This window comes from Macaca fascicularis, chromosome 11 (assembly GCF_037993035.2).
Source record: "Macaca fascicularis isolate 582-1 chromosome 11, T2T-MFA8v1.1".
Lineage (NCBI taxonomy): Eukaryota > Metazoa > Chordata > Mammalia > Primates > Cercopithecidae > Macaca > Macaca fascicularis.
Window position 1 is genome coordinate 12,240,550 of NC_088385.1, and position 26,104 is coordinate 12,266,653.

General features: G+C 44.5%; 1 protein-coding gene across 50 annotated transcripts in view; it reads right to left on the reverse strand.

Annotated features, from left to right (window-relative positions):
* Positions 1-21,028, reverse strand: part of RIMKLB (ribosomal modification protein rimK like family member B) — a 104,681-nt gene extending 83,653 nt beyond the window's left edge. For 21 of the 50 annotated variants that reach the window (XR_012420006.1, XR_012420005.1, XR_012420003.1 and 18 more), the window contains exon 1: positions 2,939-3,269. The gene's annotated coding sequence lies outside the window, so the exon portion shown is untranslated. Of the gene's footprint in view, positions 1-637; positions 1,467-2,938; positions 3,270-3,902; positions 3,953-20,813 lie in introns of those variants that run through there. The other 29 variants (XR_012420016.1, XR_012420013.1, XM_074006278.1 and 26 more) reach the window with 8 other exon arrangements.
* Between the last annotated feature and the right edge of the window lie 5,076 nt (positions 21,029-26,104).

The window sequence follows — 26,104 nt, forward strand, 5'->3', positions numbered from 1 at the left end:
AATTCCAAGAGACAATTAAGAGATAATTTCCAACATCTGTACATAATCTCCCTACTCAACCTCTCTTGAAACAACCGCACATATCAGCACAGCTAACATTTAAAAATACTTTTTTCACTATCACACTCTCCTCTTCCCTCAGATTCTAATAATATATTACAATTTTCTTTTTTCTTTTTTCTTTTTTTGAGATAGAGTCTTGCTCTATTGCCCAGGCTGGAGTGCAGTGGTAAAATTTTGACTCACCACAAACTCCACCTCCCAGGTTCAAGCGATTCTTGTGCCTCAGCCTCCCAAGTAGCTGTGACTACAGGCATGCGTCACCATGCCCAGCTAATTTTTATATTTTTCACAGAGACGGGGTTTCACCATATTGGCCAGGCTGGTTTCGAACTCCCGACCTCAAGTGATTCACCTGCCTCAGCCTCCCAAAGTGCTGGGATTACAGGTGTGAGCTACTGCGCCACGCCACATAATTACAATCTCTAGAGGCTCTTTTCTCATATGCTTGTGACTTAATCCCACTTGCAGAATACTTTGTCAACTAATCTGCCATAAAACAAAGTCTTTCTATGAATGTATATCACTAAAGTGCCCCCAAAACAGCTGTCAGCAAGCAACATACAATAACACTCACCCTCCTCACTTTATGTTTGGTTCTCTCTCTTCACATGTGGTTCGTGGGTACAGAAGTTCTTCCTCCACCCATTTTCACTCAGTTTATGTCTCTAGGCCTGCTCCCCAGAGGAAGATGATAAAAGCTACTCCTGCTTCCCAAAGCGTGGAACAACTGGCTCTGCTCTGTCCCCTTTCCCCAGCCCCTACCAGTGTCCATGGTTGGTCAGTCTTTCAGCTCATAGAGAGGGGAGCTTTGAGAAATACATCTAGTGACTTACCCCAGCAGCAAATCCCAGGTGGATACAAATGGTGAAAAGGGTAATTGGGAGATATTTTAAAAGAGATGTTTCTCCATGTGCCACAACAAACCAATGCCTGAAGCTGGGTTCGTGTTCACTGGTCAAATAATGTCCACTGTAGTGTGTTTCTTCACAGTATGACTGAGAAGGGGTGGAAGATTTAGAAGAGTTTACTGGTAATTTCCCTCTGGAGAGGAAAAGGGGCCTGAATGAGAAGGGAAAAAAGAAGGGGCTAATTTCTTGTTACTCTCCCTGCTACTCCTAGATGCTACTACTGACAAAAGTGTATTAAATAGGGACGCTAAGGAAACATGGGCAAAATAAGAAAGCTATCCACTAGAAACTAAGGTAAGTAGAATTTTAGCCGGTAGCCAATGGGCTAAAGGTCAAATGCTCGGTTCCTTACCCCCTGCGGGGGGCAAGGCAGGAAGAGAAAAGCGGCTCTTGACTGAGTGGAGGATTCTATGTGACTGAATTTGCTGTTCCCCTTCTTGGCTCTGTTCTCAGAATCACAGACTGCCCCCCTCCCTGACAAGCGGACTCCAGCACCTGGTAGGGGTAAGAGAAGACAAGAGAGAAAAAAGGGAGACAGAGAAAGATAAAAAACATCAACAGCCATGTTGCCAAACTAAACAACTAAATCAATGACATGAAAGAAAGAAATTAACAGCAATAACTAAGATAGAAAGGAATAAAATAGGATTATCTCAAGACAAAATAGGTCTCCTCCCCTTTGACACACTAACCAAATAATACAGTAACCACTGGAAAAGAAATTTAACTATGATTACTTTTAAAATTAGAGGTTTACATACTAAAATTTAGGAAATACGTGTTAAATCTCCACGACTGGAATTTCAGAGTGTTTTATTCCAAATGAATATCTTAAAAGTATTCTGATAATTGCTTTTAAGAAATCATTTTTTAAAATAGAAGAAATGACCTTTAAGCTACCCAATGTTGTGAAAGTAACAAAACTGAGATTTTAAAACATTTAAATTTAAATGGTTATAGTTAAGAACACCCATAAATATAATGAACATATCAAGCCCACAAAAAAAGAAAAATCTTCATAGTAGGCTGCCCATATACTTTCTATACCGATTTAGAGTTGAGCCTAACTCCACAAAGATGTGGTAACAATATATATAACTAATGGGAAAATGACAGCATACTGAAAGAATTTACATAGCAGTTGCATTGAGCACGGTTAGTGTAATAACCCCACTCACAGAACAGAATTACCACCCCATCGCTATTCGCAAACACAAATGGAATAAAATAGTGGAATTACAAATGTGTGATCAGAGATAACGATGTATCAAGGGCAGATTGAAATGATTACCACTCTGGTTTGGGCTTTTTTTTTTTTTTTTTTGGTGGGGGGTGAGGAGTGTAATATGTACATCATCCTCAAATTTTTAAAGAATCAAAACTAGACAAGCAATTATTTGGTCATCCCCTTCTCATTCAGAGGACTGTCAACGGAAAACGTGGAATGACTGTCACACTCTAAAATTTACACGTAAGGAGGAAAACGTGGAATCGAAAACAGGCGCTGCGGGACCGCAACACACGATCCTCGTCCCGCGGTCGCTCCATAGAATTTGTGGGAATGAGGGGCGGGTGTGTGTGGGGGAGTCGTCGCCGCAATCCCGAGGACACATCGGCAGCCCGCGGGTCCGACTCCAGCCGGCGTTCCCGGGGTTACCACACCCCCTCGCCGGCGGGGACACCACACTCCTTACACGCCCGACGTCACCGCCCCCAAGACACGGCTCGCCCAGTCTCACGCACACGCCACGGGCCGGCGCCTCCCGGCACACGCGCGAACGCCGGGCCCCGCCTCGCTCCCCACCGACTCCGCGGAGCGGCGACCACCGGCCTCCACTAGCCCCGTCCCCTCCCCGGCCCAGCCCCCGCCAGTGGGGGGATCCATTCCGCTGAACTCGCCCACTCGGGAGGGCGCGCCTTCGCCTCACTGCTCTACACCCGGGGGCAGCAGCGGTCGTACCGCTCACCTGGCTCGGGGGCTCCTCCCTCGCTCTCGGCCGACGGAGCCGGGCTGGGGCCTTCGAGGAAGCGCGGGCCGCCGGGCGGCTGGAAGTGAGGGGAAGGAGAGGAGGGGGAGGGGGTCGGGATACCGGGAGCCGCCTCCTTTCTCCTCCGCCGACCGCGGCTCCCGCAGCCAGGCCGGGCGTCCTCGCACACTAGCCCAGTTTCTCACAGCCTCGCGGCCCGTCAGCCTCTCCCTCACCCCACTCCCACACACTCTCACTCCCACACACTCACACCCGGCCGCTCCTCGTTCCCTCACTCGCCTGCCGCGCGCGCGCGCGCGACCCCGCTCACACACAGCGCGCGCGACGCCGGCGGAGACCGCCCCGCTCCCCGAGACCGAGCGCCGCCCGCCAGCCTGCAGAGGACCGGCGCGCGCCCGGGCCCCGCCCTCCTGGCGCGGCGGCGCGGCGGGCGGGGGGCGGCGGCCCGAGGAGCTGGGGGCCGGGCCAGCGCGCCGAGCACTGCCGAGCGGATCTGACACCTGCGTGGAGACCCGCCCTCCCAGCTCCTCGCCCGCACCGGAGCCATCGCTGGCCTCGGGGGAAGAGAGGCGATGGATCGCGCGCGGGGAGCGAAAAGGGAGCGCGAGGGCGCTCCGAGGACGCGCCTCCCCACCCGCCCCCAAACCGTCTTCACTGAGAAAGGGAAACGGATGGGGGGTGGGGGCGAGGTTTGTTCCCAACTCGAAACCGCGAGATTAGTCCCTTCCGTTGTACGCCCTCCCCGCCCTCACATTCCCTGCTCAGGCCCCTTATGTCTGCGCCTGGAGCCACGACGCGAGCCCCCGAGCCCCTCGGGCGCAGGGTCCTGTCCGCATCCCCACGCCTCCCGCCCAGCCCTTCCGCCGGCCGCCGCCCGGAGTCCCCGCTTACGGTGGTTCCTCCCTCCGGTAGGCAAAGATATGGAAACAAAGATCATTCATACCTAGAAGGTCTTTATCCGTGACCGGAGTAGAGACAGTATCTCTGTATATTGAGAGGCAAATTTAAAACCACATGATAAATTTCCTGGCTGAAGCGGGCTTGGAGATAGAGGCGGGGTGGATAGCGCCAGCTCTGCCCCCTAGAAACCAGCGTAAACCTTGGACAAGTTAGTTGCTGCCCTTCCTCAGAGCCTTTGTTGTGAAAAGATAAAAGTACAGTCCGGAGTCGTTGTGAGAATGAAATGAGATATTTTAAGAGCATTTTGTAAATTCTAAAACTATGTATAAAAAATAAAATTATAGCCCAAAGGAGGCTAAGAATATGAATGTTCAACTACGCTATTCCTTTTTCTTAAGAAAAAAAAAAAAAAAAAAAACACCAAGGGCGACCGACGACCTCCAGGTTTACATGGAAGATTCACTTCCAAATAATGTCAGTCACCAGAGACACCAGGTGTGAGGTACAGTAGTGTGCTCACCAGTTTGCCTTCTTGTTGGTCTCAGCCCTGTCTCAGTGACCTCAGCCAACAACTTTTCACTACTCCACTCTCAGTCAATCGCCAATATAATTTCATTTTCTGCTTTTAACGAAATTTTGACAAATTTATTTCAGCGTCTTGAGAGTCCTTTAAGAGATGTAGCATAACCCGGGATGGTAACTTCTGGATCCAGATGGCCCAGATTGGATTTATGGTTCTGCTACCCATGTGATCCTCTGCAGTAACTTAACCTCTCTGCATATCTGATGAGCTGTAAAAGTGAGGATAAAAATAGTTACCTACTTCATGGAGTTGTCATAGGAGTAAATGAGTTAATAAGTGTATAATATTTAACACCTGACACAGATCAAGTGCTGTTCAAAGTGTTTAGTGTTATTGTAATGTTACATCAGTGAGTAACCTAGGATAGGCGTCTAGTTTTACAAAATTTAGAGGAACAAACGCCCTATAAGATAGATACACTATCTTGAGAACGAAGGGGATAAGGTCTACAGAACTAAAATGTTGCTATTTACTTCCACTCTGATATTCAGCCCCCTGGGACATAAAGTATATTCAACTCAAAAACCAAGAGAAGCATTTTGTGATCAAGGAAAGCTTGAGCACAGAGAGACTAACACTGAAAATCTGGCAAAATAGACATAGTGAAATTGACACAGGGAAAAAATTGTACAGAGGATGAATAATAATATTTAAGCTATTCCTTCAGTCCCACTCTTAAGGAATCCAATTTGTGGTAACTGTGCATCTCCAGAAAAAGTGGGTTGTACTGGTGAAACTGTGGATAGGAAGTATGACTATTAACTCACTTGACTATTAACACTTAAAAGTTGTTATTCAGGGCCAGGCACAGTGTTTACGCCTGTAATCCCAGCACTTTGGGAGGCTGAGGCAGGTGGATCACCTGAGGTCGGGAGTTGAGACCAGCCTGACCAACATAGAGAAACCTTGTCTCTACTAAACATACAAAATTAGCCAGGCGTGATGGCGCATGCCTGTAATCCCACCTACTCGGGAGGCTGAGGCAGGAGAATCACTTGAACCTAGGAGGTGGAGGTTTCAGGCTGAGATCATGCCATTGCACTCCAGCCTGAGCAACAAGAGGGAAACTCTGTCTCGAAAAAAAGTTGTTATTCAATGTATTGCTACTGTGTGCCATACACATTCTGAGATATTCGCATGTATATAACAACGTTGCTTTTGACTTAAGCTAACAGGGAGTAAAACAAAGCTCAGGAGGGTATTTATAAAAACAAAGCCAATGATAAGGCTTAAACAGATTACCATTATCGTGATATTGTTAAGATAATGTTTACGTAATGATCAAATTCATACATCATACTTTTTGTATGAAGTAATAAGGGGACAAAAATTATTTATACCATTTCCATATTGGAAACCCAAGGTTCAGAAAGGCTGTACGTATATTCAGTCATAATCTTTGAGCATTCATGGTTGATATGTTTAGGCAGCTATGGACTCACATCTCCTTTGGGTAGCAACACTTGCTCAAAAATACTGTAAGTAGTTGTTCTTGGCATAATCATGCACAACTCATTTTTAACTAGTGAATTAATATTTTTTAGGAAGTTCGGGGGTGGGGTGGGGGGTGGGGGGGGGGTTCAGTTGAATCCCCTGGGAAGACATACTGTAAGTAACCTAGCATGTCTGGAGTCAGATCAATCTGATTTGAAATCCTAGCTGTATTTACTAGCAGCATGAGATCGTTGCTTAACTTCCATAAACCTCAGTTTTCTCATCAATAAAATGAAGATCATATTAGCACCACTTTATTAAGATAGAAGGATGAATGAGGTAACTCAAACATAATGCATAACATACTAAGTCTCAATGAATGTTAGCTATTATTATTCAAGACTAATTGATACCAAAACAGTCAAATAGCAAAGAGAAATTATACAATGTTCAGATATGTGTGATAATCATATAAATAGTCATATTTACTGCATATCCCTATGAGTGTGAGAACAACTCTATGGATGAGTAATGTCTTTGAGATGAAATTAGGGTTCATCCTTTGCCTGCGCCAAAACACTTCCAGATTTTTGCTCTTATTCCTAGACACATGAGAATCAATAGGAGGGACCCGACAGGGTGGCTCATGCCTGTAATTCCAGCACTTTGGGAGGCCGAGGCAGGTGGATCACCTGAGGTCAGGAGTTTGAGACCAGCCTGGCCCACATGGTGAAACTCTGTCTCTACTAAAAATACAAAAATTAGCTGGGCGTGGTGGCAGGTGCCTGTAATCCCAGCTACTGGGGAGGCTGAAGTGGGAGAATCGCTTGAACCTGGGGGTAGAAGTTGCAGCGAGCCAACATCGGGCCACTGCACTCCAGCCTGCGCAACAGATGGGTACTCTGTCTCAAAAAAAAAAAAAAAAAAAAAAAAATCAACAGGAGGCCGGGTGTGATGGCTCACACCTGTAATTCCAACACTTTTGGAGGCTGAGACAAGAGGATCGCTTGAGTACAGGAGTCCAAGACCAGCCTGGGCAACACGGGGATAGGCTGTCTCTATGTTTATTGTTTTTTGTTTTGTTTTGTTTTGCTTTTTTGAGACGGAGTCTCGCTCTGTCAGCCTGGCTGGAGTACAGTGGCAAGATCTCGGCTCACTGCAACCTCCACCTCCCAGGTTCAAGCGATTCTCCTGCCTCAGCCTCCTGATCAGCTGGGATTACAGGCGCCCAGCTAATTTTTGTATTTTTAGTAGAAACTTGGGGTTTCACCATGTTGGCCAGGCTGACCTTGAACTCCTGACCTCAAGTGATCCGCTCACCTGAATCTCCCAAAGTGCTGGGATTGTAGGCATGAGCCGCCTCACCTGGCCCCTATCTCTATTTTTTAAAAAAGAAAATAGAATCAACAGGAGAGCTTCCAAAAACTGATTAAATCAGCATTGGCGTCCAGGCACCAATATTTTTTCAGAGCCCTCCAGGGGATTTTAATACACAGACAGGGTAAAGACCAAGTTTATAGAACAGAGATGTTAGAATTAACTATTTGGTTGTGCTGAAATACACATGTTATCTAGCCATTTCAGCTAGTCGGTCGGATTAGCTGATTAGAATATAACTAAATTTTCAGTACAGGCCAGGTGTGGTGGCTCACGCATGTAATCCTAGCATTTTGGGAGGCTGAGGTGGGCGGATCACCTAAGGTCAGGAGTTCAAGACCAGCCTGGTCTAACATGGTGAAACCCCATCTATATTAAAAATACAAAAATTAGCTGGGCGTGGTGGTGGGCACCTGAAATCCCACCTACTCAGGAGGCTGAGGCAGGAGAATCACTTGAACCTGGGAGGCAGAGGTTGCCGTGAGCTGAGATAGTGCCACTGTACTCCAGCCTGGGCGACAGAACGAGACTCCATCTCAAAAGAAAGAAAGAAAAAAAAATTGCAATACAAAGCATTTTAAAGTTTTTGGTGGGATAATATGAAGATACTGGGGTCAAGGCCTATAAAAGTGAGGGTTTAACGAAAACAAAATCTCCCCTAACAGAGTTACCCAGGTCCAGTCAACCCCATGTCTCTGATTCTACTTGAGTACATAGGTATACATCTACATCAGTCAGAAAAACATAATTTACAAATGAAATAACAATAAATGGTTTGTCTATTGCAGGTCAAGCAAAAACCTTTAAGTGCCCTGTACACATGATCTGTTGCAAATCATTCCCCCCTGAGTTTGAAGACAAGGCAACTAGCGGGGATCTGCTCAAAACTAACGGCCTCGAAGTAGTAAAGAGAATTGTAAACAAGAATTTCATCTTTGAGATGGTTATCCTCAGGACCTAAAATAGTGTTCTTTGTGAAATATCTAACATTATTACTGCAAAATTCATGTGACTGGAGAAAAGGTGGTTGGTGTCTAATGTCAGAACCTTCACTAGCAAATAAGGAACAGTAGCGGCAGCTGCAGTAAATCTAGCTCTCCCCACTGCTTCCTCTCCTGGAGCCAGCCGGCTAGAACCAGCCTGACAACAGTCTGCAGTAGAATAGCTAAACACTGATCTAGGCTTTCTCCACCCACATCCCTCCTCCTTTTCCCTGCTCCATCTCAGCATATTAAACTGAGCTGTCTCTCTAACTACGCTAAGAAAATGCAGATGCCAGACACAAAGGGAGGAAACACCATACATTGACTGAATCATAGAAGAGAAAGAATGGGTGGAAAGAAAAGACAGTCTTGGCAAGAAACATGATGTGGGTTTCCCCCTACTTCTTTAATTGTATGTGGTTATTTTTTTTTCCCCTCTACCACATAGACATTACCTGGAATGCTTATTTAAAATGCAGATTCCTTGACCTCTGCCTCTGACCTCAATCAGCCTGTGTACCTGCATTTCTTGAGCAACTCAAAGTGTCTAAAATCGGCCGTTTATCTGCATTTGGAATAAGCATACTAAATGATCCTTAGACACATGAAAGTTTGAGCACAGCGTCTTAGAGACCAAAATAACCATTTGTAAAATGCTCTTTATTTAAAGCCCTCAACGTTTATAAACTCATTGTAGCCTCAGGGAACATTGTAAGGTTGAGCAAATATTGTTAGTCCTCTCTGACTGAAGAGAAAATGAGGCAATGAAATTAAATCGTTGGCAGCAATTGCCCAGTCCTGATTTCCCTGTCTTTGGGAGGATCTTAGAAGTATAACAAACTGGGAAGAATGGAAGAAGAAAAAATGAGATAAGAAACTATGGAAAGGCACCTTAGAAGTGTTCTCATCTAAAGAATAGAGGAAGCATCAAATATTAAAGAAAAAAAAAAAACCCTCTCTTGGTGCAGGGAAACATGACTGAATTTGTAGGTAATGCACTCCAGCCTGGGGGACAGAGCAAGACTCAGTCTCAAAAAAATGTAGACTTAGGCATGAGGATCACACCATAGAAATACTTGAAACACATAGTTACATCACTGTCCCCAGTCTCATAATAAACCTATCATATCTTAGAACATGGAAAGTTCTAACCCTACTGGGTTTGGATTATCTTATTTTTTGTTTTGTTTTGTTTTTTGAGACGGAGTTTCGCTTTGCCGCCAGTCTGGAGTGGAATGGTACAATCTCGGCTCACTGCAACCTCTGCCTCCCGGGTTCAAGTGATTCTCCTGCCTCAGCCTCCCAAGTAGCTGGGATCACAGGCACACACCACCACACCCAGCTCATTTTTGTATTTTTAGTAGAGAGGGGTTTTCACCATGTTGGCCAGGATGGTCTCGATCTGTTGACCTCATGATCCACCTGCCTTGGTCCTCCAAAGTGCTGGGATTACAGGCGTGAGCCACTGCACCTGGCCTGGAGTATCTTCTTTTTACAGATGAGCAAACGGAGACACAGTGAGGTTAAGTAACTTGTCCAAAGTCACTCAGCTAGCAAAATAGCAGAGCCAATATTTGAATCCAGGTAGCAAAGTACATGCTCTTAACTGCTTTGTCAAACACTTTTTGTAATCCCTCGGAAGACTATAAAAAGGATTGTCTGCAGTTTCCCCCAACTTCTTAGTAAAGTTTTACTTAAATATCAATGCCTGCTGTTTGGGTTCATGCTTAAGTAGCATTTACTAACGTGTGAAAAATAATGTTACATACATTATAATTTGCCACAAAGGACCTAAGAATCCATTAACTGAGCATCACTTCCAAAGATTCAACAAAAAATTGTTACTAACACATACATGATTCTTCAAATACGTATGGATTCTATTTTGATAAAGTATAACTCCATTTAAGTCACAAATGGATTTTCTACAGTCATAGAAGCTTTTTATCAATTATGCTTTTTCTCGAACTTCAGGCATGAAAAAATGACTGTATTGTAGGTAACTGTAAAATGTTTTGAGGTTTCAAAAGGGACCCACTGGCATGCTGGGACAAAGAGGGTTTAGCAGAAAATCCTGAGTTTAGTGGAGAAAACATGGCTTATTGCCTAATAGAGTGGCCAAAAGTAGGTCAGAGTCCCTGACAGTCACAGCTGGTAAGGAGTGATGTCACTAGAGAAATGGGGATGGGGGAGGTGGACTTTAAGGTGGGGAAGTAGAGAGACCCTTTGAGGGGGTGGAAGAGGGGAGATTTACAGAGGCAGGTTTTAAGTCAGCCTTTTGTAGGCTGATTGCAGAAACAGCTGAAGCCCCATTTTCTCCTCCCTATACCCAGCCTGCGTCCTCCCAGGCCTCATTCCCCACCTCTGCATCACCATCAGATCCCCTCTGCTGGAGACAAAGACACCAGAGAAAGGAATGGGGAGAAAGACAAACCTGAAAAGGAGTGATTTCAATAAAAGAGAGAAGGATGAGGAAAAAGTGAAGGAGACTTTAATCAAATCCAGGGAAACATGACAGAGGGGAAGAAATAACAAAGGAGAGAGGCAGATGGAAAAAAGAGTAGAATAAGTACAGGAGGAAAATATGGCTGAATGAAACAAAAGAAAGATTAATGAATGGAGCAAAAGTAGTGTTGGAAATATAATTTCTATTAATTATTTCAGTTTAAAATATTAATTAAGCAAAATGCTGGGAAAGAGAGACATTATAATGGTTGCAATTTGAAGTCAAAATATGTAGTTATAATGTTTTGGCAACAAAGCAAAACTAGGATGCTCCCAACTAGGACGTCTCTTTTCAGCCCACATTCAATCTAAAAGTTATGCCGTCCTTGTCTTTACCAAATCTAGAAGAAAATCTCATGACTAAGTTAAATATCTTATTCACATATAGGTAGCCCCTGTTAAATTTTGCTAATAAAGTAATAACAATAACCATCTTTAGAATGTGGAGATAAGGTGTATTTTATTATCTCTATTTTGAAATATGTCATGCACGGCCAGGCACAGTGGCTCATGCCTGTAATTCCAGCACTTTCGGAGGCCGAGGCAGGCAGATCAGCTGAGGTCAGGAGTTCCAGACTAGCCTGGCCAACATGGCAAAACCCCATCTCTACTAAAAATAGAAAAAATTAGTCAGGGGTGGTGCTGGGCGCCTGTAATCCCAGCTACTTGGGAGGCTGAGACAGGAGAATCTCTTGAACCCAAGAGGCCGAGGCTGCAGTGAGCCGAGATCCTGCCACTGCACTCCAGCCTGGGCAACAGAGCAAGACTCCGCCTCAGGAAAAAAAAAAAAAAATACGTTGTGCACTTCACACATTATTTTAAACATACACACAAATTCTCTAATCCTGTTCAATTAATCCCTGGATCAAAACTGAATGTCCTTTCATTATGCTTAACAGCCCTCCTTTAAGAACAATAATTTTTTTAATCATCTAAAAACAGTAATGCTCATTTCTGGATAATTGTTAAGGTTTAAATATCCTCTGGTATAACCAAAATATACCTGTAATATACATTTTTTCAAGATAAACCATCCAGAAAGAAATTGGGGAGACTAAGAACTGGAGTACCAGAAGAACTAAAAGTGTACAGTGCCTACATCTGAAAGAATGTGTTGTTTTTCTTTCTGCTCTTCTTTAAAATTTTCCTAAGAAAATAATTTCTATTATTTATCTTTTGTTTTCTCATTCCCCTTTCCCTAAATCTCCCTTTTCTTGTCTCTTATTGTAACAGCTTCTGTTTCCCTCTCATGTTGCCCCCATATTTTCTTCTAAATTCTGACTTTGTTGTGTCTTGGCTTAATCTGCCAGACTTCCACTAAACTTTCAGAGCTGGAATCAGAACAGTGCATTTGGCAAAAAGTCAGCCACACATACCACACAACCACAAACAAGCACTCTGGCTGCAAGATCTTTTCACCAATCCACTCCTGTTTCTTGCAGTCAGCAATTCACAGGTTCATCCATGATCTGAAACAAGCAACACATACATTCTCACACATTTCACATGCGCATGGCCTCTGCAGTCAGCTCACAAAGACACAATGTCTGCAGAAAGGTCTTGCAGCATACACAGGCAGTGCATTCTCCACCCCTTTCATAAGCTCTTCCTGAATGGCTGTTTCTTCTAGACACCTCCTCCCCTCATGCTGCCTGGCAATGACTCCCCTCCTTTTCCTGCAGTTCTCCAAGTCCTAACTGCAGTGCCATCCATCACTCTCTTAACAGATCCTCAGGCAAAGCAATTGTTTCTTGAAGCTCTCCCCAGTCCCCTGCTTTTTTTTTTTCTTTCCTGACTTGGAACTTGTTCTAGCAAGAGGACTGTCAGAACAGAATCTCCTTATGGAACACAATAACGTAGGCTGGTTCCCAGTACTCTAACTCCCTAATTTGTTTCAATAGATTTTAATTTTGACATGGATGGCTGAGGGAGAAAGCAGAAAGGAAGGAAAAAGAGAAGAAAATAGAAAGGAAGAAAGGAGGGAGGGGAGCCCTGGTAGAAATTTCATTTTGTCCAGGACAACTTGGGCAAAAGCAGAGACTTACAAAGGAAAGACAGAGAGCAGAGGCGGAGAGGAAATGGAGCAAGAAGTGTGAAAATAAAAGGAGAAACAAAGAAAAGAGGAAAAAATATGAAAAATAAGTTGTAACGTTTCTCTGGAGCTTTTTGTTTCTGGAGTGACCACAGAAGGAGGATGGAGATATTAAGAAAAAGTTAACAGGAGAAACAGTAATGAAGAGGAAAATCCTTTGATGAGGTTGTATATTTTGAAATGTCCTAAAAAGACAAAATAATCATCACAAATGTCTGCCACAAGGGAAATTTAAACTCCTAATTTGAAAGTACTCGTGATGCTTAGAGAGGAAGCACATTTGAATTTTACTTAGATTATTTGCCCAAATATTACAGTATTCGAGACACATACAGTAAACGGATCATCCTGTATTTATCTGGCAATCATGCCCTCAGGGGGATTCAGGTACTTACTCAAATTTGAGAAATACTGGTATAAAGTAAGAAAGCCTGCATTTAGTGAACGCATCTGAATCAGAATCACTTGAAGGTGGTTGCCAAGTACATATTCTTGCCCCACCACAGACACACCAAATTGAAATCCTCAGAGAAAGAGCAGAAGATTCTTCATTTTGTTATACATTGATGATTCTGATGCGCTAAAGTTCATAAACACTGATTTCTCCATAATCCCTCTGTGGAGCCCTCTCCAAATCTGCATAGGATTGAACGCTGCATCTATATATATGCAGCTGTCTATACAGCATTAACCTTTTAAAAGTCAGTGGAGGCCGGGTGTGGTAACTCACACCTGTAATCCCAGTACTTTGGGAGGCCAAGGTGTGTGGATCACCGGAGGTCAGGAGTTCGAGACCAGCCTGGCCAACATGGTGAAACCCCATCTAGACAAAAAGACAAAAAATAACCAGGCGTGGTGGCGGGTGCCTGTATTCCCAGCTTCTTGGGAGGCTAAGGCAGAAGAATTGCTTGAACCCAGGAAGCGGAGGTTGCAGTGAGCCGAGACCATGCCATTGCACTCCAGCCTGGGCAACAAGAGTGAAACTGTCTCAAAAAAATTTTTTTTTTTTAATTAGTTGGCCGGGTGCAGTGGCTCACACCTGTAATCCCAGCACTTTGGGAGGCTGAGGTGGGCAGATCACCTGAGGTTGGAAGTTCGAGACCAGCCTGACCGACATGGAGAAACCCTGTCTCTATTAAAAACACAAAATTATCCAGGCATGGTGGCGCATGCCTGTAATCCCAGCTATTTGGGAGGCTGAAGCAGGAGAATTGCTTGAACTTGGAGGCAGAGGTTGAGGTTTCGGTGAGCCGAGATCATGCCATTGCACTTCAGCCTGGGTGACAGAGAGACTCCGTCTCAAAATAATAATAATAATAAATTAATACAAGTCAATGGAAAATGAAAATAAAAATACAACATAAAATCTGTGGAATGCAGTAAAAGCAGTACTTAGATGGGAATACACAGCAATGAATGCATATATTAGAAAAAAAGAAGCCAGGCATGGTGGCTCACACCTCTAATCCCAACACTTTGGGAAGCCGAGGCAGGCAGATCACTTGAGACCAGGAATTCAAGACCAGTCTGGCCAACATAGTAAAACCCCATGTCTAATAAAAATACAAAAATTATCCCTGGTGTAGTGGTCCCTGCCTGTAATCCCACCTACCTGGGAGGCTGAGGCAGGAGAATCCCTTGAAAACTGGGAGGGGGAGGTTGTAGTGAACCAAGATCACACCACTGCACTCCAGCCTGGGCGACAGAGAGAGACTTTGTCTCCAAAAAAGAAAAAAAAAGAAAAAAAGAAACATCTAAAAATTGCCGAATCTCAGCACTTTGTGAGACCAAGGTGGGCAGATCAGCCCAGGAGTTCAAGATCAGCCAGGGCAGCATAATAAAACCTTGTCTCTACAAAACATAAAAAAATTAGCTGGGTGTGGTGGCTTGTACCTATAGTCCCAGCTACTCGAGGCTAAGATGGGAGGATCGCTTGAGCCTGGGGAGATTGAGGCTGCAGTGAGCTGTAATCACGCCACTGCACTCCTGGCACAACAGAACAAGACCCCATCTCGAAAAAAAAAAAAAAACTAAAAATAAATAATTGAATTTAAGTGTCTGCCTCAGGAAGCTACAAAGGAAGAGCAAATAAATTTAATATACACAGAAAAAAAAGCATAGATATAACGAAACTGTAAACAGGAACTGAGAAAACCAGTAAGAACCAAAAGCTAGTTCTTTGAAAAGTTCCATAAAATCAATAAGCCAGGCTAATTAATTAAAAAATAAAAATAAATTAAAAAGAGGGATGAGACAAATTAATAATGTTAGAAATGAAAGAGCATGGCCGGGCGCGGTGGCTCATGCCTGTAATCCCAGCACTTTGGAAGGAAGAGGCTGGTGGATCGCCTAAACTCAGGAGTTGGAGACCAGCCTTGACAATAGGGTGAAAACCCTGTCCCTGGCTCTGGCTGAGCGGTGGCTCACGCTTGTAATCCCAGCACTTCGGGAGTCCGCGGCGGGCGGATCAGGAGGTCAGAAGATCGAGGCCATCTTGGCTAACATGGTGAAACTCCGTCTCTACTAAAAATATTTAAAAAATTGGCCGGGCGTGGTGGCGGGTGCTGTAGTCTCAGCTACTTGGGAGGCTGAGGCAGGAGAAGGGCGTGAACCCGGGAGGCGGAACTTGCAGTGTGCCGAGATGGCGCCACTGCACTCCAGCCTGGGAGACAGAGGGAGACTGCGCTCCAAAACAAAACAAAAGAAAACCCTGTCTCGAAAAAAGAAAATAGCTGGTCGAGGTGTCACGCGCGTGTGGTGGGGAGGCGGAGGTGGGAGAATCGCTTGAGCCTGGGAGGCCGAGGTTGCAGAGAGCCGAGATCGGGCTACTGCACTCCACCTTGGGTGACAGAGTGAGACTCCGCCTCCAAAAAAGAAAGTAAGAAAGAATGATGAAAGACTGCCGGGCTCGTTGGCTCACACCTGTAATGTAATCCCAGCACTATGGGAGGGCAAGGTGGGTGGATCAGCGGATCAGCCGAGGTCAGGAGTTCGAGACCAGCCTAGCCAACATGGTGAAACCCTGTCTCTACTAAAAACACAAAAATTAGTCCGGGCGCGGTGGCTCACGCCTGTAATCCCAGCACTTTGGAAGACCGAGGTGGGCGGATCACAACGTCAAGAGTTTCAGACCAGCCTGGCCAATATGGTGAAACCCTGTCTCTACTAAAAATACAAAAATTAGCCAGGCGTGGTGGTGGGCACCAGCTACTCGGGAGACTGAGGCAGGAGAATCACTTGAACCTGGGAGGCGGAGCTTGCAGAGAGCTGGGATTGCCCCACTGCACTCCAGCATGGGAGACAGAGTGAGACTCCATCTCAAAAAAGAAAAAATAAATAAATAATAAAAAAATTAGCCAGGCATGGTGGTGCACACCTGTAGTCCCAGCTACTTGGGAAGCTGAGGCTGAGATTTGGCCACTGCACTCCAGCCTGGGCAACAGAGCGAGATTCCATCTTAAAAAAAAAAAAAGAAAAAGAAAAGAAATGAAAGAGCAGGCATCACTACAAATCCTATGGATGTTAAAATATCTGTCATAGATGTAAAAATCCTCAAAATATTAGCAAACTAAATGTAACAATTTAATAAAAAGAATTATATACTGCAACCAAGGCAGGCTCAATATCTGAAAAATCGATTAATGCAATCCATTGCATCAACAGACTAAAGAAGAAATATCACATGATCATACCAATAGATGCTGAAAGAGCCATTTGACAAAATCCAACAGCCATTGATGATCAAACAAAACCAACAACACCAAAAAAAACTCTTGGCATTTTTAAATGAAATATGGGATAAAAATAAAAACTCTCCGAAGACTGAAAATAAAGAGGAACTTCCTCAACTGCATTAAGAACATCTACAAAGAAACTACAGCTAACATCCTGTTGGTGAGAAACTTGAAGCTTTCCCACTAAGACAAAGGACAAGACAAGCATGTCTTCTCTTACCACTTTTCAATACTAGCTAATGCAACAAGACATGAAAAGGAAATAAAATGTGTACAGATTGAGAAGGAAAAAATAAAACTGTCCTTGTTCGCAGATGACGATTGCCTATATAAAAAGTCTAAGAGAATTAAAAAAAAAAAAAAACTCCTGAAACTAATAAGCAATTCTAGCACAATTGCAGGATAAAAGTTTACATACAAAAATTAATTGCTTTCTTATCAGGGATGAGCAAGTGTAATTTGAAATAAAAAAACACAGGCTGGGTGTGGTTGCTCACACCTGTAATCCCACCACTTTGGGAGGCCGAGGCAAGCAGATTGCCTGAGCTCAGGAGTTCAAGACTAGCCTAGAAAACGTGGTGAAACCCCGTCTCTACAAAACATGCAAAAAAATTAGCCGGGCATGGTGACGTGCACCTGTAGTCCCAGCTACTTGGGAGACCAAGGCGAGAGAATCACTTGAACCCAGGAGACTTGAACCTGGAAGGTTGCAGTGAGCCACTGCCCTCCAGCCTGGGCAACAGGGTAAGACTCTGTCTCAAAAAAAAAAAAAAAAGTGCTGGAACAACTGGACATTTACATGGGAAAAAAAAATCTAGACAATAGACACAGACCTTACACACTTCACAAAAATTTACTCACAATGGATCACAGACCTATATGCAAAATGCAAAAGATACCACTCCTATGAGATAACATAGGAGTAAATTTAGGCCGGGCGTGGTGGCTCACGCCTGTAATCCCAACATTTTGGGAGGCTGAGGCGGGTGGATCACTGGAGCTCAAGAGTTGGAGACCAGCCTGGTCAACATACTAAAAATACAAAAATCAGCTGGGTGGGGTGGCATGTGTCTGTAGTCCCAGTTACTCAGGAGGCTGAGGCAGGAGAATGGCTTGAAACAGGAGGCAGAGGTTGCAGTGAGCAGAAATGGTGCCACTGCACTCCAGCCTGGGTGGCAGAGCAAGAGTCCATCTTAAAAAAAAAAAAAAAAAAAAAGGAGGCCGGGCGCGGTGCCCCACGTCTGTAATCCCAGCACTTTGGGAGGCCGAGGCGGGCAGATCACGAAGTCAGGATATCAAGACCATCCTGGCTAACACGGTGAAACCCTAGGAGTGGCGGCGGGCGCCTGTAGTCCCAGCTACTTGGGAGGCTGAGGCAGGAGAATGGTGTGAACCTGGGAGGCAGAGCTTGCAGTGAGCCAAGATCACGCCATTGCACCCCAGCCTGGGCAATAGAGTGAGACTCTGTCTCAAAAAAAAAAAAAAAAAAAGGAGAAAATTTAGATGACCTTCAGTATGGCAGTAACTTTTCAGATAGAACACCAAAGGCATAATCCTTTGAAATAACTTGGAAATAATTGAGAACTCCCATTGATAATTTGACTTTATCAAAACTACAAACATCGGTGGAGCACAGTGGCTCACGCCTGTAATCCCAGCACTTTGGGAGGCTGGGGGGGGGGGGGTGGATCACTTGAGGTCAGGAGTTCGAGACCAACCTGGCCAACATGGTGAAACTTCGCCTCTACTAAAAATACAAAAATTAGCCGGGTGTGGTGGCAGGCACCTTTAAGTTCAACTACTCCGGAGGCTGAGGCAGGACAATTGCTTGAACCTGGGAGGCGGAGGTAGCAGTGAGCCGAGATCGTGTCACTGCACTCTAGCCTGGGAGGCAGGAGCGAGACCCTGTCTCAAACAAACAAACAAAAAAACAAAATTACAAGCATCCACTTTGCTAAAGAGAATGTCAAGAGAATGAGAAGACAAGCCAGACTGGGAACAAATATTTGCAAAAGACACTTCTGGAAAAGGCATATTATTCAAAATAATACAACTCTTAAAAAAAATTTAACCTAAATTTTTAAAATGGGCAAAATATCTGAACAGAAACCACGTCAAAGATATACAGATGGCAAATGGGCATATGGAAAGGTGCTGCACATTATGTTTTATATGTTATAAACACATTATTATATGTTATTGGGGGCATAACAATTAAAACATAAGACACCACTATGCCCCTGTGAGATTGGCCAAAATTCAGAACACAGACACCATCAAATGCTGGGGAGGCTGTGAAGCAACAGAAACTCTCATTCATTGCTGGTAGAACATAAAATGGGACAGCCACTTTGGAAGACAGATTGGTGGTTTCTTACAAAACTAAACATGCTCTTACCATGTGATCCAGCAATCATACTCCTTGGTATTCATTCATAGGAGATGAAACTTATTGCCACACAAAAACCTGCACATGAATGTTTATAGCAGCTTTATTCATAATTGCCAAAACTTGTGGGCAATCAAGACGTCCTTCAGTAGATGAAAGAATAAATGAACTGTGGTATATTCAGACAATGGGATATTAATCAGCAATAAAAAGAAATGATCAGGCCTCCAAAAGACATGGAGGAACCTTAAGAGCATATTACTAAATGAAAGAAGTCAATCTGAAAAGTCCATATACTGTATGATTCTAACTATATGACATTCTGGAAAAAAACAAAACTACGGAGATGTTAAAAAGATCAGTAGCTGCATGCCGGGCGCGGTGGCTCACGCCTATAATCCCAGCACTTTAGGAGGCTGAGGCGGGCAGATCAGCTGAGGTCGGGAGCTCAACGTCAGCCTGACCAACATGGAGAAACCTCGTTTCTACTGAAAATACCAAATTAGCTGGGCGTGGTGGTGGACTCTGAGTGATGATGTGTCAATGTAGGTTCATCAGTTTTAACAAATGTACCACTCTGGGTCAGTGATGTTGGTGCTAGAGGAGGAAATGCATGTTAAGGCGAGGAATACATGGGAACTCTAACCTGCCTTTCAACTTTGCTGTGAACCTAAAACTTCTTTAGAAAATCAAGTCTATGTAAAAAGAAAAACGGGTTTAAGATGTGGCATGTTTTGCCATGTTGCCCAGGCTGACTCAGCCTCCCAAAGTGCTAGGATTACAGGCACCACGCCTTGTCTTTCTCCACCATCTTTGGTTTGTTTGTTTTTGAGACGGAGTTTTGCTCTTATTGCCCAGGCTGGAGTGCAATGGTGAGATCTCGGCTCACCCCAACCTTCGCCTCCCGGATTCAAGCGATTCTCCAGCAGGCATGCTCCACCACGCCCGGCTAATTTTGTATTTTTAGTAGAGAAGGGGTTTCACCTCATGTTGGTCAGGCTAGTGTCCAACTCCTGACCTCAGGTGATCCGTCCACCTCGGCCTCCCAAAGTGTTGGGATTACAGGCGTGAGCCACCGTGCCCGGCCTTTCTCCACCATCTGAAGCAGTTAGTATTACTGATGGAAATGGGTTTGACCATTTGTTTCTTTATATTTGGGGGAAATAAAAAAATAAGAATCACTTGTTGCTCTTTCCCACGAAATTCTTGACTCCTTGACTGATTCATCTTTTAAAAATATCAGTACTCAACGCAGTGCCTGGCATTGAGAAGGAAACCGACTATAAATGAAGTACAGGTCTTAGTCATCAGGAGCCTTTCATCCTGTCAGGCATAGTTCAATATTCTTGCTACAAGAACTATATTAGCAATCAACTAAAGTGTAAACCCCTTGGAAAGAAAAGCAACTCGATGGCAAGGCTCTGGAGGTTATTTGTTGCCCTCTTGTGTCCCGTTTTAGGAACTACAGACTCTTCCCTCCACTTTCAAGAATTCTGATTCCTTGTATGTATTTTTTAATTTACGTATTCTAAGAAATACATTTGTTTCTCTACAACCTCACACAGAACACTTTTGACACCAGATGTGCGAGTTTTTTTTCCCCACCCTGACCAGATTCTCCAACACCAGCTGGGTGTCCTACAATCCAACTCAATACTGACATTATCTACCTGCAGTCATGTCAGATCCCACAAGCTCAGAGCTCAGTCCCATAAGACTGCTCCCACCCAGATGCCAATTGAAAGTCCCGGTACTTCTGACTGACCAGCTATAAATTTGGGGGTTCCCATGACCTCCTCCTTGCGTTCCATCATTTGCTAGAATGGCTCACGGAATTCAGGAAAACGTATTACTTACCAGTTGATTATGGAAGATGAACAGCCGGATAAAGAGGTCTGGAAGAGTCCTGAGCACAGGGTCTTCGGTCCCGGAGTTGGCGTGCACCACCCTCCTAGCAGTTGGAAGCAGCCCACGAATCCATAAACCCGGAAGCTCATCAAGACCCACTGTTCATGAGTTTTTATAGAGCTTTATTTCCAGCCCCCTCTCCCGCCTGCTTCCCGAAGGTCAGTGGGTGGGGCTGATAGTTCCACTCCTCTTATCCCTTGGTCTTTACCTGAGCAGTTTCATCCGGAACAGGAGCCACGCCTTACGTCATGTATTAACGTAGCACAAGTTCAGGTGTGACTGATGTTATGCAAGATCAGGGGCTTGTTGTGAATAACAAAAGACACTCTTATCACTCAGGAAATTCCAAGGATTTTAAGGTTTCTGTGACAGGAACCAGGCCCAAAGACCAAATGTATTTTTTATTATACCACACTTATTCTATAAATATATATATTTGTACAATTGCTTGTTTACATTGGCAGCAACCCTCAAAGCACTGGTATATGAAGACCAGACCTGCCAGACGCAGTGGCTCATGTCTGTAATCCTAGTACTTTGGGAGGCCGAGGAGGGTGGGTCGCTTGAGCTCAGGAGTTTGAGACCAGCCTAAGAATGGTGTCCATATGCTATGGTGAAACCCCATCTCTACAAAAATTAGCTGGGTGTGGTGGTGTCGACCTATAGTCCCAGCTACTCGGGAGGCTGAGGTGGGAGGATCGTTTGAGCCCAAGATTGTGCCACTGCACTGCAGCCTGGGTGACAAAGTGAGATCCTGTCTCAAAAAAAAAAAAGACCAGACCTAAAGAACAGCAGCTCTGACCCCAGGAACAAGGGGCTTGTAATACATAATGCTTCGTCGTAAGTTTGTTTCCTTTAGATGGGTCTTTTAGATCTAGCACACACAACTTTTTAGAAGACCATTCCATAATAGATGCAGGTCAAGGTCACACATTAAAATCTGCCCTAATTGTCATTTTGCTGGGAATGAGAGTCCCTGACTGTCTTGGGAAGATCTCTAGCGACGCTTTTCATCTTAACTGAATGAGGCAGTGCCCTCTGCAGTCCAATAACTTCAATGCCTGAACCCGGACAGTATAGCGGTGTTACAGGAAAGGGGTCCCGATTCAAACCCCCAGAGAGGGTTCCTGGATCTTGCACAAGAAAGAATTCAGGGCGAGTCCACAGTGCAAAGCAAAAGCAAATTTATTAAGAAAGTAAAGGAATAAAAGAATGGCTACTCCAAAGACAGAGCAGCCCCGAGGGTGACTGGTTGCCCAATTTTATGGTTATTTCTTGATGCTATGCTAATAAGGGGTGGCTTATCTATGCCTCCCCTTTTTTGACCATATAGGGTAACTTCCTGATGTCGCTATGGCATTCGTAAACTGTCATGGCATTGGTGTGAGTATAGCAGTGAGGAGGACCAGAGGTCACTCTCGTGTCCATTTTGGTTTTGGTAGGTTTTGGCTGGCTTCTTTACTGCAACCTGTTTTATCAGCAAGGTCTTTATGACCTGTATTTTGTGCTGACCTCCTGTCTCATCCTGTGACTTACAATGCCTTAACCCTCTGGGAATGTAGACCAGTAGGTTTCAACCTCATTTATCCCGCTGCTATTCACGATGGAGTTGCTCTGGTTCACATGCCTCTGACAGCAGGATGACTCGCAGGCTCCGCTCAGGCCTCACCTCATCTTTCACTAGTTGCTGTGAGAAGAAATATTTTTCTTGGTTTTTAAATATGAAAACAAGATCTTGTTGTTCGTGGTCTAAAGGAGAATACAGAGTAGACATGAGGCCGTGCATCACTTGGACTGTGTGAAGAAGGCATGAATTTGCTCTGCTACCACTTGTCCAATAAGCTGCTCGAGTTCTTGGATGGAATCATTACTCAGCTCCTGGATACTTGGAAACTTCTGTAGCAAAAGGAAGGCTTTAACTTTTCCAAATCCTGGAATCTGCTGCACATTTCAAAGAAGGAATGGGTTGGGTGCAGTGGCTCATGCCTGTAATCCCAGCACTTTAGGAGGCCCAGGCAGGCGGATTACTTGAGGTCAGGAGTTCAAGACCAACCTGGCCAAAATGGTGAAACCTCGTCTCTACTAAAAATACAAAAATTAGTCAGGCGTGGTGGTGGCGGGTGCCTGTAATCCCAGCTACTCAGGAGGCTGAGGCAGGAGAATCACTTGAACTTGGAGGTGGAGGTTGCAGTAAGCCAAGATCATGCCACCACTGCACTCCAGCCTGGATGACAAAGTAAGACTGTCTCCAAACAAAAACAAAAACAAAAACAAAGAATAAATGGCTCAGAAAACAGAGCCCCTTTCTTCATGAGAAAGGATTTTTCTAGAGCTCTTTGGTTTGCTCTTCAAAGCATCCTGTGAGGCAGGATGCTTCCATCTGGCTGGCCATCCCAAGGTCAAGCACAGTGAACTTCTGTATGGCTGGAAAGTATTGTCCACTCATATGAGCTTTTTCAACTACTACAACCCCTTGAAGATTACTGGAATTCCTAACCTGACCAAGCCTTTTTATGTAGCTATTTTCTGGCTACTAAATCAGCTTCAGTGACATAAAGAATGAAGAATCTGCTAAATAGGTAAAAATCTGATGTCAGACCATCCTGAAAAATGAACTTAATTTTCCTTTGCATCCCCTGCACCAGCTGGAATCCATGCTATTTCTCAGTGACCACAATGAGGGAAATGCAAGACAGAGCTTGAACGGTCTCTCCCGCACACAACCCTGCATTCCAGAAGCTAGGGCCTCTGGCAGGATCTCATCTGAAGAGTATTCTTTCAAAGACTGAAATTATTTGCCAATGTCTTAGAAAGAAGAAAGACTGCCGGGCGCAGTGGCTCATGCCTGTAATCCCAGCACTTTGGGAGGCCGAGATAGGCCGATCGCCTGAGGTCGGGAGTTCGAGACCAGCCTGACCAACATAGAGAAACCCCATGTCTATTAAAAATACAAAATTAGCAGAGTGTGGTGGTGCATGCCTGTAATCCTAGCTACTTGGGAGGCTGAGGCAGGAGAATCGCTTGAACCGGGGAGGCGGAGGATGCGGTGAGCCAATATCTCACCATTGCACTCCAGCCTGGACAACAAGAGTGAAACTCTGTCTCAAAAAAAAGAAAAGAAAAAAAGAAAGACCGGCTGGGCGTGGTGGCTCATGCTTGTAATCCTAGCACTTTGGGAGGCCAAGGTTCGAGGACCACTTGAGTCCAAGAGATAGCCTGGGTGACATAGCGGGACCCTGTCTCTATTTTTAAATTTAAAAAATATATATTTAATTAAAAAACAGAAAAATAAGAAAGACTTCTGAGCTTTTGAAGAACTGCAAGTAATTCAGTATGGCTAAAAAACAAGGGAGAAGGCTGGGCGTGTGAGCATGGTGGTTTACACCTGTAATCCCAGCACTTTGGGAGGCTATGATGAGCTGATTGTTGAGTCCAAGAGTTTGAGACCAGCCTGGGAAACATGGCAAGACCCTGTCTCTACAAAAATAAATAAATAAATAGATAAATAAATAAATGAATAAAATAAATTAGCCAGGCATGGTGGTGCATGCCTGTAGTTCCAGTTACTTGGGAAGCTGAGGTGGGAGTATCACCTGAGCCCAGGAGGTGGAGGTTCCAGTGAGCTGAGATCATGCCACTGAACTCCAGCTTCGGTAACAGAGCGAGACCCTGTCTCAAAAAAAGAAAAAAAAAAAAAAAGGCAAAGGTTCTGGGGTGGGTGGGTTGGAGCACTGATGACACAACATAAAAATATTATGAATAGCTGTGTATGTCATGCTAAGGAGTTTCATCCATATCCTAAGAATAATGAAGAGTGTTTATAGTTTTTAAACCAGGGAATGACTTAATCAGATTAGTGCTAAAGAGATTACTCTGGCTGCTTTGTATCATAAAGATGGGGAAGCTTGGATGGGAACTGGGGGGTCACTTAGGACTCTGTTAGAGTAATGACTGAACAGAGCTGAAGCCGTGTGGAAAGAATAGAAGATGGATGGATTTGAAAGATATTAAGGAGGTAGACTCAGTGGGATTCTAATGATAAAAGGTGTGGTGTGTGATAAAGGGTGTGGTGTGTGTGCTGGGACTCAAGTTAGGCAAAGAGAGAAATTGAGGAAAATGAGGATGATTCACACATATTTCAACTGTGTGACTTAGTAGATCATGGCACCAGTCTAGCTGAGGGCGGGGGTGCACTGTGCAGGAAGATGACAATTCTGTCCCAGACGTGTTGAGCTATTAGGGATTTAGCTAGATCAACATTTATCCACACATTTTTCTTGAGCTTTTCCTGTACTACAGGTGGTGGAAAATGAAAAACTACATATCCAAGACTCTCCTACAGCTAGAGTTTGAATGTGATTTAGGTTCCAGCGACTGTATATGCTAGAATGAGACTTGAATTAAAAACCAAGCTCAGTGAGAAGAACAGCAAGGAGTGAGCATCCAATTTCTTAGTGTGGACAATAGCACAGCCAGGGTGGTTCTCATGCCCAAGTGGTGACATTCTAATATTGGAAGATGGCCCCTAGATGGTGGGAGAAGCAATAGAGTCCCTTGGTAGTCATTCCTGGGGGCTCAGACTAGAGTGTTTCTTTAGCTTTTCCCCTTTCTGAGTGGACTTTCTGTAATTAAAGCCTGTCTGACTCAAGGTGTCTATGGGATGTTCAAACAATGATGTGCTATTGCATATTCAGACTTAGAGTTGAGGACATAGATATGTGAAAATAAGTACAATGTAAAAGCTGCTGAGCTGCGTGTGGTCGCTCACACCTGTAATCCCAGCCCTTTGGGAAGCCGAGGCAGGTGGATCACCTGAGGTCAGGATTTCAAGACCAGCCTGGCCAACATGGTGAAGCCCCATCTCTACTAAAAGTACAAAGATTAGTCAGGCGTGGTGGTACACACCCTTAGTGCTGGCTACTCAGGAGGCTGAGGCAGGTGAATCACTTGAACCCAGGAGGCAGAGGTTGCAGTGAGCTGAGATTATGCCACTGCACTCCAGCCTGGGCAACAGAGCAAGACTCTGTCTCAAAACAAAACAAAACAAAACAAAAAAACAAGCTGTTGGGGGCCGAGCACAGTGGCCCACTCCTGTAATCCTAGTACTTTGGGAGGCCAAGGCTGGGGGATCACTCAAGCTCAGGATTTCAAGACCAGCCCAGGCAACATGGTAAAAACCTGTCTCTACAAAAAACTACAAAAAATTAGCCGAGTGTGGTGGTATATGCTCATAGTCCCAG